Below are 15,777 nucleotides of genomic sequence, written 5' to 3'. Positions count from 1 at the left end.
CCCCCACTAGAATCAGACTTTGCCCTCGAAGTCTTCGACCGTAAATAACTCCGGATGCTGCTTCCGTATCTCTGACTCCGGCTCCCAGGTCGACTCGGACCCTCTTCGATGTTGCCACTGGACCTAAACCAGAGGCACCTCCTTGCTTCTTAGAACATTGACCTTCCGATCCAAGATAACGATCAGTCTCTCAATATAGTTCAGGCTTGCATCCACCTGAATATCCTCTAGTGGCACTACAGCCGTTTTATCAGCGATACACTTCCTCAACAGAGATACGTGGAAAGTATCATGGATCTGGCTCAACTCTGCGGGTAGCTCTAAACGGTAAGCTACCTTGCCTACTCTGGCGATCACCCATAAAGGACCAATATATCGAGGCTCCAACTTGCCCTGTTTCCTAAACCGGATTACTCCTTTCCATGGGGAAACTTTCAGAAGTACAAAATCTCCAACCTGGAACTTGAGCTCGGATCGCTGCCTGTCCGCATAACTCTTTTGGCAGCTCTGGGCTGTCAGCAAGCTTTGCTTGACCTGCTGTATCTGCTCAGTCGTTGTCACACCCCGAACCGGACGGCGGAAACGTCCGAGGGCTCTTGTGACTCAAATTGAATACCATCACAATGAATATACATGAATCATAACATAATTCATCACCATGCATTGAAATATTACAACTGATATCGTTTACATTCAATACATTGTTTTAGACATTACAATTTCATAACATAAACCATTCGATAGGAAATCTAAGCAAAACACCATGACATAACTTGGTACTTATTCTTCGGCTTACCTGTTACCTGAGAATACTAGTTATTTTGAAAAACGTCAACATATGAAATGTTGGTGAGTTCATAAGTAATGTTATGGAAAAATGATTTTTGTGGAGTTTGAAAACCCAGAAAATCCGATATTTTCTGAAAAGAGTATTTGTTTATAAAAAGTGTGAAGATCCGTAAATATGCTTGTCGATTTTGTAAACATGTATAGTTGTTGAACTTGTATGCATCACATAGGTAAAATGTTGAACACCCCGGGAAAACCCGATGTTTTCCCAATACGTAAATTACATGACTTGTTTATTGTTATACCGATACGACGATTGTTTTTTATTACCCAGGCGACATTGGATTAATTTAAGGTTTGTGAGTTGTTACAATCACGCATTACTGAAAATGACTAGTTTATAACTACAAATTACGAAAGATCCTTAAGGCGTCGTCCATACTACTCACTTAATCCAACCACCCTGAGTTCTCTTGATTTACGCCACGAATGTGTTTACTCGATTTCTCATAAGCCCAACAACCGAGGAGAAAGGAGGGTATGAAGCCCCCTTTATTTCCATAAGTTATTCAAGGCTATCGGGAATGCGAAAGGCACTTGGCCCGACTCCCATTTGACTTCTCGACTTCACTAGCAGTACTAATGGACCATTGGGGACCAATAGCACAACAGAGCTATTGAAAGTCCTTTTACATGAAATTAGGTCATAGAAGGCCCATTAACATGTAAGCGCGTTCCCTTCGGGCCCAAAGATCATGTTATTGGGCTAGCAAGGCCCAACAAGCACGACGATCTTAGAGAAATTCTGAATGAACCTCCTGTAGTAACCTGCTAGGCCTAAGAATTGGCGAATTTTTGTGGCTGTTGTCGGAACTGCCCATCCTTCGATGGCTTTGACCTTAGAAGGATCCACATGTATTCCTTCCTGACTAACAATATGACCCAAAAAGTTCACGCTACGGAGCCAGAATTCACACTTGGAGAGTTTTGCGTATAGCTTCTCCGTTCGCAGGGTTTCCAGGATTTGTCGGAGATGTTGGCCATGCTCTTCTTCACTTCGGGAATAGACTAGAATGTCGTCAATGAAAACAATAACAAAGTTGTCGAGGAATGGTCGACATATTCGATTCATTAGGTCCATGAATGCGGCAGGGGAATTCGTTAGACCGAAAGGCATTACGACAAATTCATAATGTTCGTAACGAGTTCGGAAAGCGGTTTTAGAATATCCTCTTCCCAGACCTTGAGTTGATGGTACCCAGATCGTAGATCTATCTTAGAAAAGTAACTGGCTCCTTGGAGCTGGTCAAATAGATCATTGATTCGTGGGAGCGGATAACGATTTTTGACAGTGAGCTTGTTTAGCTCCCTGTAATCGATGCACATCCTAAAAGATCCGTCCTTCTTTTTGACAAAGAGAACCGGAGCTCCCCATGGCGAGTAGCTGGGTCGGATGAATCCTTTGCCCAGGAGTTCACTGAGTTGGCTGGACAATTCCTGCATCTCAGCAGGAGCTAGTCGGTAAGGCGATTTAGCGAGTGGAGTTGCTCCTAGAACAAGATCAATTCGAAACTCAACTTGTCTCTCTGGGGGTACTCCAGGAAGATCTTCAGGAAATACGTCTGGGAATTCACGCGCTACTGGAATGTCTCGAATGTTAACCTCTTCCTTGGTTTTATCCATTATATGCGTCAGGAATGTCAAATCGTTCTTTCGCAGATGCTTCTGTGCCTGGACGCATGAGATGAGGCGAAGGTTCGTGCTAGGTTTGTCTCCGTAAATAACTAGGGTTTCGTGATCGGGAAGGTGAAGGCGAACGGCCTTCTCGTGACACATAATTTCAGCATGGTGGGGGCTTAACCAGTCCATGCCAACAATCACATCGAAACTCCTGATGGAAACGGGCATTAAGTCTATTTTAATGATGTGTTGATTTAGAGTAAGGGTACATCCGATGTAGATTTCCCCAGTGGATTCGGTTTTCCCATTGACCATTTCCACCGTAAAGGTTTCATTGAGCTTCTGGGGTTGTTGTTTTAATATATGTTTAAACTTATTGCTCAGAAAACTTCATTCTGCTCCGGTATCAAATAGGATGCATGCATAAGTGTGGTTTAGGAGGAACGTACCGGTAACGACAGCGGGATCCTGAACCGCTTCTCCCTGACCCATGGTCAGCATCCTTCCTGTTCCTCCATTTCCAGGATTGTTGTTGTTGGGTCAATTTCGACGGAAATGCCCAATCCATCCACATCCATAGCAAGTGTGAGTTGGTCCTGCATTGTTGCCTCCATTGTCGGTGTTGTTGTTGTTGCGGTTATTGTTGTTGTTGTTTCCCTGTTGTTGGTTCTGAGGAGGGTAAGTCCTGCAGTACTTTGTCGTGTGCCCCTTCCGATTGCAACTGGTGCACTGCATCTCTCTGCATTCTCCATTGTGATGGAGACCGCACTTGTTGCACTTGCGAAGATTACCGGAATAAGGTCTAGGAGCACTTGGAGCAGCTGAGGCTGGAGCATGTGGTGTGGATGGAACTTGAGTGGTCGCAGCATTAACTGCCACTGTTTGCTGCTTCTTGGACGATTCGGAGCCTTGACGCCCCTTTATCTTGTTGTTCTTCCCCTTCTTGCTATCATTTTCCTTCTTAACTTCAGTATCCACTGGCTTCTCACCCTTCTTGTTGTTGTGGTCATACAGCTTCTTGGCCGATCTCTTGGCACTGTCAAACGTTTCGGGATTTGCAGCTATCACGTTTCCTTGGATCGGGGAGGTTAGTCCCCAAATGAATCGCTCGATCTTCTTTCCTTCTGAGGTGATCATACCAGGGCATAGCAGAGACAGTTCACTGAACCTTGATATGTATGCATCTATGTCCGAGTTTCGGACGGTGAGGTTCCACAGCTCTTGTTCCATTTTCTGAATTTCGTCACGAGGGCAGTATTCGGCCATCAGCATTTCTTTCATTTCTGCCCATGGCATGGAATTGGCTATGGGGGGGGGGGGGGTGTCATGACTTCCACATGTCTGTTCCACCAAGTGAGCGCTTGGTCAACAAGAGTGCATGCGGCAAATTTGACTTTCATCTCCTCGGGGCATTCACATATCTCGAATACCGATTCCACCTTCTCAATCCATCGTTTCAGGGTAATTATTCCTCCAGTGTCGTTGAAGGTTCGTGGTTTGACGTTGGTGAAGTCCTTGTAGGAGCATGTTTTGGTAGGTCCTTGATTCACCCCGTTGTTTGAACTTCCAGCACCTGGTCCGTTGACTCCTCCATTGTTCCCTTGGTGAATTTGGGTCATAGCCGCGGTGACCGCAGCCGATACCGCTGCCTGAAAAGCAACAGAGTTGAAATCGGGAGGGTTTGGCTCAGGGTTTCCGCGGGTTGGTCGTCGAGGCATCATTCTGCCAAGGAACAGAAAGATGTTGAGTATCTGTGCTTTTTGTGAGAGTGTGATCCTATGAGCTAGGTGTGTGCCACGAGCTTAGGTACTTTTGCAATTTGGCACACAATCATGGATTTGTACACATAGCAGATTACATCATCAAAGTAAAACATATAAAATTTTTACTAATATTATCCGCATTTGATACATGAAAATTTTGCTCGAAAGAGCATACATAAGTGATATTAGTTCGACAGCATAACGACTCTATGAGTAGTGTAGTCACTTAAACATAGAGTCGGGGTACATAGCATAGATCCTAATGACATAGTACTAAAAATTGATACGGCTATCCCTAGTCGCGGTGAGACGTGCTCGGGGGTGGTGCTGAGGAGGTGGATGCTCCCTGAAGGCGGGCCACCTGACGTTCTGCGTCCTGGAGTCGGGACTCCCACCTCACTTGTCTCATATGGAACTCTTGAAGGACGTCTCGTGTCTCCTACTCTGCACGCTCGACCCTAGTCCTCAACTGACGTACCTCGTCGGCGGTACTCTGAGCTAGGTCGCCTGTGTTCCGCAACCGTCTCACCATGACCGGAAGGGCTCGATCGGCTGGTCCTCCATCCCTCAGGTAAAAGAATTTGCGTGACATGCCGAATGGGGGTCGCTGTCCCTGCTACCTGCTCCATCTCCAAAGATCAATACCCCAGGGGGTGTAGGACCAGTGGGGCCCACCCGGTAAGCGGGCACCCTGATCGGATAAGGGGGGGTTGATGACTTCAGACTCTGCCTCCGAATCTTCCCCTTCGTTATCATTGGGTTCATCTTCGAGGCTTCCTTCATCTTCTTCCTCCTCCTGATCTTCTACTGGTTCGGCAGGTTCGCCTTCGGCTTCTGCCTCCGGTTCACCGTCAGATTCTTCCTCGGGGTCTTGCTCGGGCTCTTCTTCAGGCTCTTCGTCCAACCATCCGTTATTTCCATGGTCTGGGAAATAAGGATGCTCGGGGTGTTGGAAACCAACCATGTTGTCTGCGAGAGTGTATAACTATTCTAATATCATACCTATGCCGCTTTACTTGTTAAATATACTAATTTGGTGTTCTCTTCTTGGAGATAAAGGGGTATGCTTTTAGGTTCCCTAGCTATCACGATTTCCTCAGGACATGTGATAGTTGTACCTTGGAGGAAATGTAGTTGATCAGGCTACATCCACTCCTTGATACAACTAAGAACAGTCCTGGTTTGACCGAGATACTAGCATTATCTTGTTTGGTTCGATATTATGTTCTTTTTCCTAATACAAGCAAGGGTGTTTTTATTGTTATATTTTACTTGTTTTGTTCAGAGTTGTGTTAGTCCCTCTTTTGGTTTATAGTTGCATATCAATGTGTGGTTAGATATGCTAGTTCACTATAAACAGAGCTCTGATACCAACCTGTCACACCCCCGAACCGGACGGCGGAAACGTCCGAGGGCTCTTGTGACTCAAATTGAATACCATCACAATGAATATACATGAATCATAACATAATTCATCACCATGCATTGAAATATTACAACTGATATCGTTTACATTCAATACATTGTTTTAGACATTACAATTTCATAACATAAACCATTCGATAGGAAATCTAAGCAAAACACCATGACATAACTTGGTACTGATTCTTCGGCTTACCTGTTACCTGAGAATACAAGTTATTTTGAAAAATGTCAACATATGAAATGTTGGTGAGTTCATAAGTAATGTTATGGAAAAATGATTTTTGTGGAGTTTGAAAACCCAAAAAATCCGATATTTTCTTAAAAAAGTATTTGTTTATAAAAAGTGTGAAGATCCGTAAATATGCTTGTCGATTTTGTAAACATGTATAGTTGTTGAACTTGTATACATCACATAGGTAAAATGTTGAACTCCCCGGGAAAACCCGATGTTTTCCCAATACGTAAATTACATGACTTGTTTATTGTTATACCGATATGACGATTGTTTTTGATTACCCAGGCGACATTGGATTAATTAAGGTTTGTGAGTTGTTACAATCACGCATTACTGAAAATGACTAGTTTATAACTACAAATTACGAAAGATCCTTAAGGCGTCGTCCATACTACTCACTTAATCCAACCACCCTGAGTTCTCTTGATTTACGCCACGAATCTGTTTACTCGATTTCTCATAAACCCAACAACCGAGGAGAAAGGAGGGTACGAAGCCCCCTTTATTTCCATATGTTATTCAAGGCTATCGGGAATGCGAAAGGCACTTGGCCTGACTCGCATTTGACTTCTCGACTTCACTAGCAGTACTAATGGACCATTGGGGCCCAATAGCACAACAGAGCTATTGAAAGTCCTTTTACATGAAATTAGGTCATAGAAGGCCCATTAACATGTAAGCGCGTTCCCTTCGGGCCCAAAGATCATGTTATTGGGCTAGGAAGGCCCAACAAGCACGATTTGAAACTTCCAAGCCCAAAGTTTGTATATTGACTTATCATAGTTAGCACGTGTTTAACGAATTGTTTTGGTTTGACGATTTTGTTTTGTTGTTGATTCGAGACCGAATCAATTTGATTTGTACTGATATTTATTGTTGAAGGTGTAATTGTTTTCTGTTTTTTCGATAGTCGCAGGTTTGTATTTTGTATTATTGATTTACTTTGTTCGAAAATGTAGTTTGGCCCTTTTCATTTCCTTCCTTTTTTAAAAATAACGCCTTTGGTCCTTTTATATAAAAGTATTTCATTTTTGATCCTTAAAACACCTTTATTGATACTTTGGTATACTTTATTTGGTGAACACACATTTTTAACCCAAAGTTTGTTTAGTGGCAGCTTCAGCCCCTCTAGAGTAGTGTTTCTCGGTTTAGGACTCATTTTTCACAACTTTTACAGTCTTAGCCCAAAATCTAAAAGTTTGCATTTTTAGTCCTTTTTGATAATGAAAAACACTTTTGAACCTTAAAAACATTTTATTATGCTGATTACCCCCTGTTTTACAGAAAGTTGCAATTTCAGCCCCTCAAACTTATAAAATTCGCATTTTGAGGCTTATTGGGCCGAAAAGCCCAAATCTAGCCCATTAGGTTCAAAATTTACATTTTAAGTCCCTTAAAAATGTTGTTGTCCGGAAAAAATATAATAGAAACTGTTTGGAACCTTTTGACCCTCCAGAAACTATAAATTTGTCGGTTTGTACCCTAAGTTTTGCATTTTTGACATTTTAAGCCCTAAAATGTATTTTATGTTAGGATATGTTCATCCTAACTTCATAAACTATTTTTGTTGACTTGATTAGTGTATAATCACTTAAGTTATGTTTATTTACTTTCTCATGCCTTAGATCTCAGTTTTTTACACACTTTTTGATAACAAAATCATCACAAAACACATGATATCACACACATACATGCATCAAATCACACATAGCATACATTTACACATAGATCTACACATTTTCTTGTATTCTCCCCCATAAAACTCATAAAAACCGAAAAGGAAGGGGTATGAAACTCACCTTGAGTTGTGATTTCGGTTTTGAAGAAGATTGGGAGAAGTTTGATGTTACTTTCGGCCCTAGCAAGCGTTCCTTTGTTGATTTCGAACTTAGAGGGTTTCTAAGAGAGTGATCATGATTTTGCATGGGTTAGGAAGAGATTTTTGATAAAACAAAGAATCTAGATCATAGATCCAAGCATGATCTTACCTTAGATGAAGAATTTGTGGGATAATTTCCTTGAAAAGCTTCCTAATATCGAAAACTTGGTGAAGAAATGAGAGAGTTTCTTGAGAGGATTTTTGAGTGAAGTGAGGGTGTGTGTGTTTGGGTTCGGCCGAGAGGAAGAAGGAGAGGAGAGAAGAGAGAGTGTGTGAGGTGATTGTTGTATAGAAGCATGAGATATTGCATGGAAGACCTCCATGTAAAAATGAGGTGGCAAATCTTAAAAGTCAACTCTCCCTTTTATTTGGGCTTGGTCTGAGAATGGAGAGGGAAGAAAGAGTATTTGGGCTTAAATGATTAAGCCCAAATCTTATAGTTATGTTGAGTGATTTTTGGCCCAAATAAATATGACTATGATTTTTATGACCTATTAGGGTTAAATCAGGTTAGTTATGGCCCAATAAGGTCCATTTAAATATTTTGTTTCATTATAGGCCCAATATGGCCCAAAATATTAAAATAAATGAAAGTGGGTCCAATTAGAGCCCATTCAAGAGTTCTAAGCCCAATATAGTCCAATTGGAAGCTTATTGGTCCATTGGGCCCAATAAGGATATCCTAACCCAAAATGGACTTAAACAAGGATTTCTAAGGTTTCCAATTGTTTGTTGACTATTTGCAGTGCTTGTATGAAGTGTTTGATTGAAATTCTGTTGTCATAGAGTAAGCATCATGCATGCTTTCATGTTTTTGATTCATTGTTGTCATAAGTGTTGTAGTTACAAGGCACCAAAATTTCTAGTTGTGACAGTCGTCTTAAGCACTATCTCGGTGCTACCCATCACTCGCTGCCCCACCTCGCCCCAACAGATAGGGGTCCTACACCTCCTCTCATACAACAGCTCAAAGGGAGGCATACCAATACTCGAATGGTGGTTGTTGTTGTAGGAAAACTTAGCCAAAGGTAGGTATGCATTCCAACTTCCCCCGAAGTCCATAATGCATGATCGAAGCATATCCTCGAGCGTCTGAATCGTCCGCTCACTTTGCCTGTCCGTCTAAGGGAGATAAGCAGTGCTGAAGTGCAATATTGTGCCCAACTCCTCATGAAACTTCTTCCAGAACCTGGAAGTAAAACGAACATCTCGTTCCGAAACGATCGAGATCGGCACTCCATGCCGAGATACCACCTCTCTCACATATATCTACGCCAACCTCTCTGCAGAAGAGCTCTCACTGATAGCAGGGAAGTGAACGATCTTCGTCAGACGATCCACAATCACCCAAATTGCATCAACACCCCTCGCGGTCCTCAACAATTTGGTGATGAAGTCCATAGAAATATGTTCCCACTTCCACTGGGGAACCTCTAGTGGCTACAACTTGCCATGCGGATGCTAGTGCTCGGCCTTAACCCGACGACAGGTCAAGCACCTCTTTACAACCCACACAACATCCCTCTTCATACAGGGCCACCAATAGTCTCTCTTCAGATCCGGGATGGATCAAAAATCTCGATCTGTGTGCTTCCTCCATCAATATGCTACATGCCCCGCCCATAAACGGAACCCAAATCCGACCATGGAAGTTCATAAGCCAACGACCATCGGTAAAAAACTTGGATGCCTGTCCAATCACCTGCTATCTCTTGCGGTTCTCCGGTCTTACAGCCTCTACATGGGCCTCTTGAATGGTATCCAACACCGGAGTCATCACCGTCATCCTCATACATATGTACCAAATCGGGGCACTCTCCGACCTGCGGCTCAGAGCATCGGCTACCACGTTAGCCTTGCCCGGGTGGTACAGGGTCTCACAATCATAATCCTTTACCACATCTAACCATCTCCTCTGGCGCATATTCAGGTTGGGTTGATCCATCAGATACTTCATACTCTTATGGTTCGTGTATATGTTACACCAAACCTCATACAAATAATGGTGCCATATCTTGAAGGCGAACACCAATGCCCCTAATTCCAAATTGTGGGTGGGGTACCTCGTCTCATGAGGCTTCAGCTGCCTCAATGTGTATGCTATCACATGTCCTCTCTGCATAAGCACCACACCCAGCCCCGATATAGACGCATCACAATACACTATAAAATCATCCATTCCCTCCGGAAGAGCTAACACCGAGGCTTCACATAACTTCTGGCGAAGAGTCTCAAACGAGGTCTGTTGTTCTGGACCCCAAGTAAAAGCTACAACCTTCCGGGTTAATCTGATGAGGGGAACGACAATCTTGGAGAAATCCCTGATAAATCTCCGATAGTAGCCGACCAATCCTAGAAAACTCCTGATCTCGGTGGGGGATCTCGGCACCTTCCAACGCATAACAGCCTTAATCTTGGCCGGATCGACCAATATCCCATTCTGGTTAACGAGGTGCCCCAAGAACTGGACCTCTCGTAACCAGAAATCACACTTGGAGAATTTGGCATAAAGCCTCTCTGATCTCAATACTCCGAGGATCTCTCTCAGATGCTCCTCATGCTGCTCTCTGGACTTCGAATACACTAGAATGTCGTCAAGGAACACTATCACCGATCGATCCAACATTGGCCTACATACTCGGTTCATGAGATCCATGAACGTTGCTGGTGCATTGGTGAGCCCAAAAGGCATCACCACGAACTCGTAATGCCCATAACAAGTCCTAAACGCTGTCTTCAAGATATTCTCATCACGCAACCTCATCTGATGATATCCCGACCTCAATTCTATCTTTGAAAACCAAGACGCTCCCTGCAATTGATCGAACAGATCGTCGATCCTCTATAGTGGGTAACAGTTCTTGACCACTAACTTGTTCAACTCCAGCTGGTAATCAATACACATCCGATGTGTTCCGTCCTTTTTCTTTACAAAAAGGATCGGCGCTCCCTATGGTGATCTACTCGGTTGAATGAATCCTGAAGCTACGAGGATAACTCCTGCATCTCTGGTGGCGCAAGGCGATAGGGTGCCTTGGAAATAGGTGCTGCTATCGGAACCAAATCATTGTGAAACTCCACCTGCCTCTCCGGAGGCACACCTGACAACTCTTCGGGGAAAACATCCGGGAACTCACGCACTATTGAGACCTCATCGACTGAACTCGACCTCTCGGTGGCAATTCGTGTATCCATCACGTAGGATACAAACCCTCTGCAGCCCTGCTGTAGACTCTGCCTCACTCTGGCAGCCAAGCAAAATGCTAACCCAGATCGGGTACCCTCGCCATACACCGTAAGTACTCCCCCACTAGGGTCTCGAATGTTCACCAGCTGATGCTCGCAGTCGATAACAGCTCCAAATCGGCTCAGCCAGTCCTTGCCTAGGATGACACATACATCCCCCATCGCAATCGGTACCAAATCGATCCGGAACTCAACACCGAAAATCTCGAATACACATCCTCGAATCACATCCGTAGCATACACCGCTCACTCGTCGGCTATAGAAACTCACAGAGGTCAACACAACGCCTCTCGGCGGATACTGATGTGCCAACTAAATGCTAAAGATACGAAAGACTGACTCGCACCCGAGTCAAATAACACCAAAGTAGGTACAAAATTCACAAGAAAAGTACCTAAGAATACCACAATATAAGAACAACATATCAAACTCATCATAAATAAATAAAAGAATACATACCAGCTACGATATCGGGCGCTGCGCGGACCTCCTCCGCTGTCAACTGGAAGGCTCTCCTGCAAGCCCTCGGTGCCTCGGCCTTCGCTGGCCAGAAAAGACCAATTTTGTTTATGCTTTATAAAAATCAGAGTACCTCTTTTAATAACAATGTTGCGGAATTTGTTCCCAGTAAAACATGATAAATATGTTATCAAAGCATTTCTGAAGAAAGTACTTTTATTCATTTTAAAACATTTGGGATGGCATCGTCAATACAGAAACATAAGCATAAATAGAACTTACATTCATTATCACTAGTGATTTATATCTCCTTAATTTCTCAGTGTAATGTGACTTCATATCAACACCTGTGATATAAATAAACTGAGTGGGTCAGGTTGGGAAATCTGGTGAGTACATAGGGTTTTCAACCAACAATAAATAAGTTTATTAACTTTATCAAACCAAACAAACCCGATTACCCGTTCCCGTTATCCTCACTTTACGTCCCTAAAACATCTAACACAAGGGACCTAGTCTAAGGACTTCCATCGGGGCGACAACACATGCTTCGGGGGTTCCTCTGCAATTCATGTCAAATAAGGAAATCATGTGGGGGATGGAGTACTACTGGTGAGCACACAGTTTAAATAAACACCTACAGGTTGCGAGCCTACTAGCGTTCCACTGGACTGTCTAGAATAGTCCGTGGTTGTCATCTATACTCCGCTAGATGATTGAATCATCAATAACATCTATATCGAGGTCTCTCATTATTTTATTTGGTCACACAACAACTATTACATCTACCCATGTTTTACCCAACACGTTTTGTAGATATAAAATACATATACAATTTAAATCATTTAAAACGTGTATAAAAATATTCCATCCATCATAAACAACAAGTATTCAGACAATATGCACACATAGCATGTAATTTATATTAAATACTTCATATCTATGTGTAAGATAAAAGAGACCATGCACTCACCTGAAAAGGTGGTGATTCCGAACTCAGACAGCTCTTCGCTTCTTAAAAATAATTTCCTTCGACGAAACCTAGTATTATTACCACTAGAGATTAGTATATTATTCGCCGAGGCTAATTAATAGTCTAGCTATTATTACTATTATATAAGCGTTGAACAATACTTATATAACCCATAATAATAGCCCAAGTACTTATTATAAGTTCATAATAATGTTACTATAATTAAATAAAAGCTATATTAAAAAATAGCGTACGCGTAGCTCACTTACAGCGGGTTTTATAGAAAATCGGGATTTGCTTGGAGCGGTGTTACCGAGCCGAAAATCTCTTCTTCTCGGATCCATCGAGCACTCCAGGCCTTCCGCCTCGTGCTAGGGAGGTTCCCTAGGTTTTTCGGGGGGTTTCGGGGCTACATAGAGGTTCTACAGAGAGAGTAAAGAGAAAAAATAATGGGAAAGGTGTGAAGAAAATGAGGGTGAGAGAGGTTCTATTTATAGGGTGAAAAATGGCTGAACTTGGTACCACATCTCACCATCTAGTGGCAAGACTTGGGGAGAAAGCAACGACCAAGATTGTGCCACATCACCCATTTTCGCACAGCACACTTTCGACTTCTAAAATCCGTAACTTTCACATACGAACTCCGTTTTTTACTTTCTTTATATCTACACATAGGTAAAAATAAGATCTACAAATTTCATTTTGACTCCACCGGCTAATTCTCGACCGATCTTAAATTTCACAGAACGAGGAGATTATACTGTTAAATGTCTGCGAAAAATTCATAACTTCTACATACGGACTCCGTTTTCGTCTGTCTTTTTACCGCTGAGTTCATATTAATGAGATCTTCAACTTTCATTTAGGTCGTGTAGGCCAAAAACCGCTCGAACTAAAATTCGAGTTTCGGGCCGTGCACTGCTATGCCAAATGTTAGAAAATTGATAAATTCCTCATACGAAGTCAGATTTGGTCGTTCTTTTTATGGACGCTCTCAGTTTAACATATTCTACGACTTTTGTTTAGATTACTAAGGCTAAAAAGTCCTATATCGTAAATTCACTATTTACGTCTCCCGGTGTCGTGCCGATTTTGCCGAAAAACTTCGACGGACCATAACTTCGTCGTTATAACTCGGATTTCAACGTTCTTTATATGCACGGAACCCTTGAGACGTATTCTACAACTTAGTTAAGATTATTTAATCTAAATAATCTTTCGTCAAAAAGTCATTTTCGACCCCTATTATCTCTAAATTGACTAGCCCGGATTTGCGGGTGTTACAGCAACAGTTGCTGTGGCTACAGCAGCAGGCGCCTCGGTATTAACAACGTACCTATCATCAAACTTCTCAATCAGCATGGTCTTGATAGACCCAAACATCTCCGGAATGGCCTCCCAGATTGTCGCGGCCACCTCGTCATGTATCATCCGAAGAATATCCTCGTCGCTAACGTCGCTGCCCCCTGGTGTGTGGCGTGTCCCAACCATGATGTCTCTGAAACACAACACAAAAGATATCAAAGACTCGCTCGAGTGTACTCGCACTCGATACTCAACCCTACTTGTTCCTTGGTACCCTAAGGATTCTTACTTGGACTGTTAACCGACCCGGTGCCTCCAGTAGTACGGGCCCTATACTACCTTCCACACCGCATCAGTATTCACCCCAAGTCCTCCTCCTCGGATCCCATATCGCAAGTACTCTATATCTCTCTAAGCACAGGCTACTCTCTAATAGACCACTCATAAGCTCCTCGCTGCTACCCACTCACTCTCGAAGCATCTCATAGTAGCAGTAATCCCCTAGGCTAAGGCATCACAAATCAGGCCACTCTAGTCCTAGATATGAATACCTAGCCTACTCTAGCATGCATAACATATCACATAATATCACATAATGTAAGGGTATTTGGGGAAATCACCGTTTGGGCGCTGGCTGATCGTACACACTGTTCCGTTCTGCTTGTCTTAAAATCTTTTACTTATCGGAAAAATCGTTTATTTTATGAAAATTTCTCTCAATTTCCCAGTTTGAGTTCAGATGCGCCCGAAGGTGCATCCGAATCCCTCAAACCAAGGCTCTGATACCAACTTGTAACGACGTGAATTTTTAAAACAATTTTTCATTTTTCAACATAACATATTTCATAAAATATTCTCAAAACCTAATGTATCAAATAGTATCTTAAATACAACATCTCCCAGAATCGCAAATACTCAATATTTTCTCAGTGTGTACAGATCATGACGACGCCTTCCCGCGATCCTCGCTAGTACCTGAAACACATAACACACAACACGGTAAGTATAAATACTTAGTGAGTTCCCCAAAATACCACATACAGTGCATAAGCCACTCGAGGCTACAACTCTGTATGACCCTCCGGTCCATGTATCTAAGCGGGACCCTCCAGTCCCGTAACTCGTTGGACCCTCTGGTCCGGTCTAGCTCGTTGGACCCTCCGGTCCGATTTGATCGAGGACCCTCTGGCCTCATGAGTCGTTGGACCCTCTGGTCCGGTCTATATATCACATAACATACATAAAACACATTACACATAATCACAAACATACATATACACATAAGACCCTCCGGTCTACACATAGATATCACTCTAGGTAATGTATAGTGAGAAGACTCACCTCGTAAGATGTCTAGTAAATCTCGTGCCCAATAACCTCGGTCTAGCCTCCGCATATCAAATGATAACATCTCAAATCAGTACTCTCTTTATGTTCTCATCTCTAAAGGATGGGTAGAAGACCATTTTACCCCTTCATGGCCTCTCTTGAATCAGTTGACCAAAACCCTAAGGTCCTCGGAACTCAACCCCAGTCAATGGTCAAATTTGACCAGACTCGCCGAGTGCACTCGCTGACTCGGCGAGTTCGTGCGTATAACCTGAATCCTCCTAAGGCCTCACTCGACTCATTGGACTAACCTCCCAACTCGACGGGTTACCATTGGTCACGAATCGGGGGGCAACTCGATCCGACTCGTCGAGTTCTCTCATAGACTCGGCGAATTTCTTCCATGGCATTACTCATTTGAACTTCTGAGGTCAGATCTGTTCCTCTAATCCATAGATCTGGCCTTTTAGCACTCAAAAGTCATGTAAAGGTCTGAACTTGATGTCCGTGCATGGTACATCAAGCTCTATTTGATGAAATAACCACCTTAATGGTGTTTTAGGCTCAACACACTCATGGAACTACATAAAGCTAAGCTCAAGGGACTCTCTGGACCTATCAAGGTCCAAATCTAATGTCTAAATCGAAAAGGGACTTCTCATCTTCATAACCTAGCTCCAAAAGAGGGTAAAG

The sequence above is a fragment of the Lactuca sativa genome, chromosome 3, assembly GCF_002870075.4.
Source record: "Lactuca sativa cultivar Salinas chromosome 3, Lsat_Salinas_v11, whole genome shotgun sequence".
Lineage (NCBI taxonomy): Eukaryota > Viridiplantae > Streptophyta > Magnoliopsida > Asterales > Asteraceae > Lactuca > Lactuca sativa.
The sequence above is the reverse complement of the archived record's forward strand: the minus strand, read 5'-3'. Positions refer to the sequence as shown.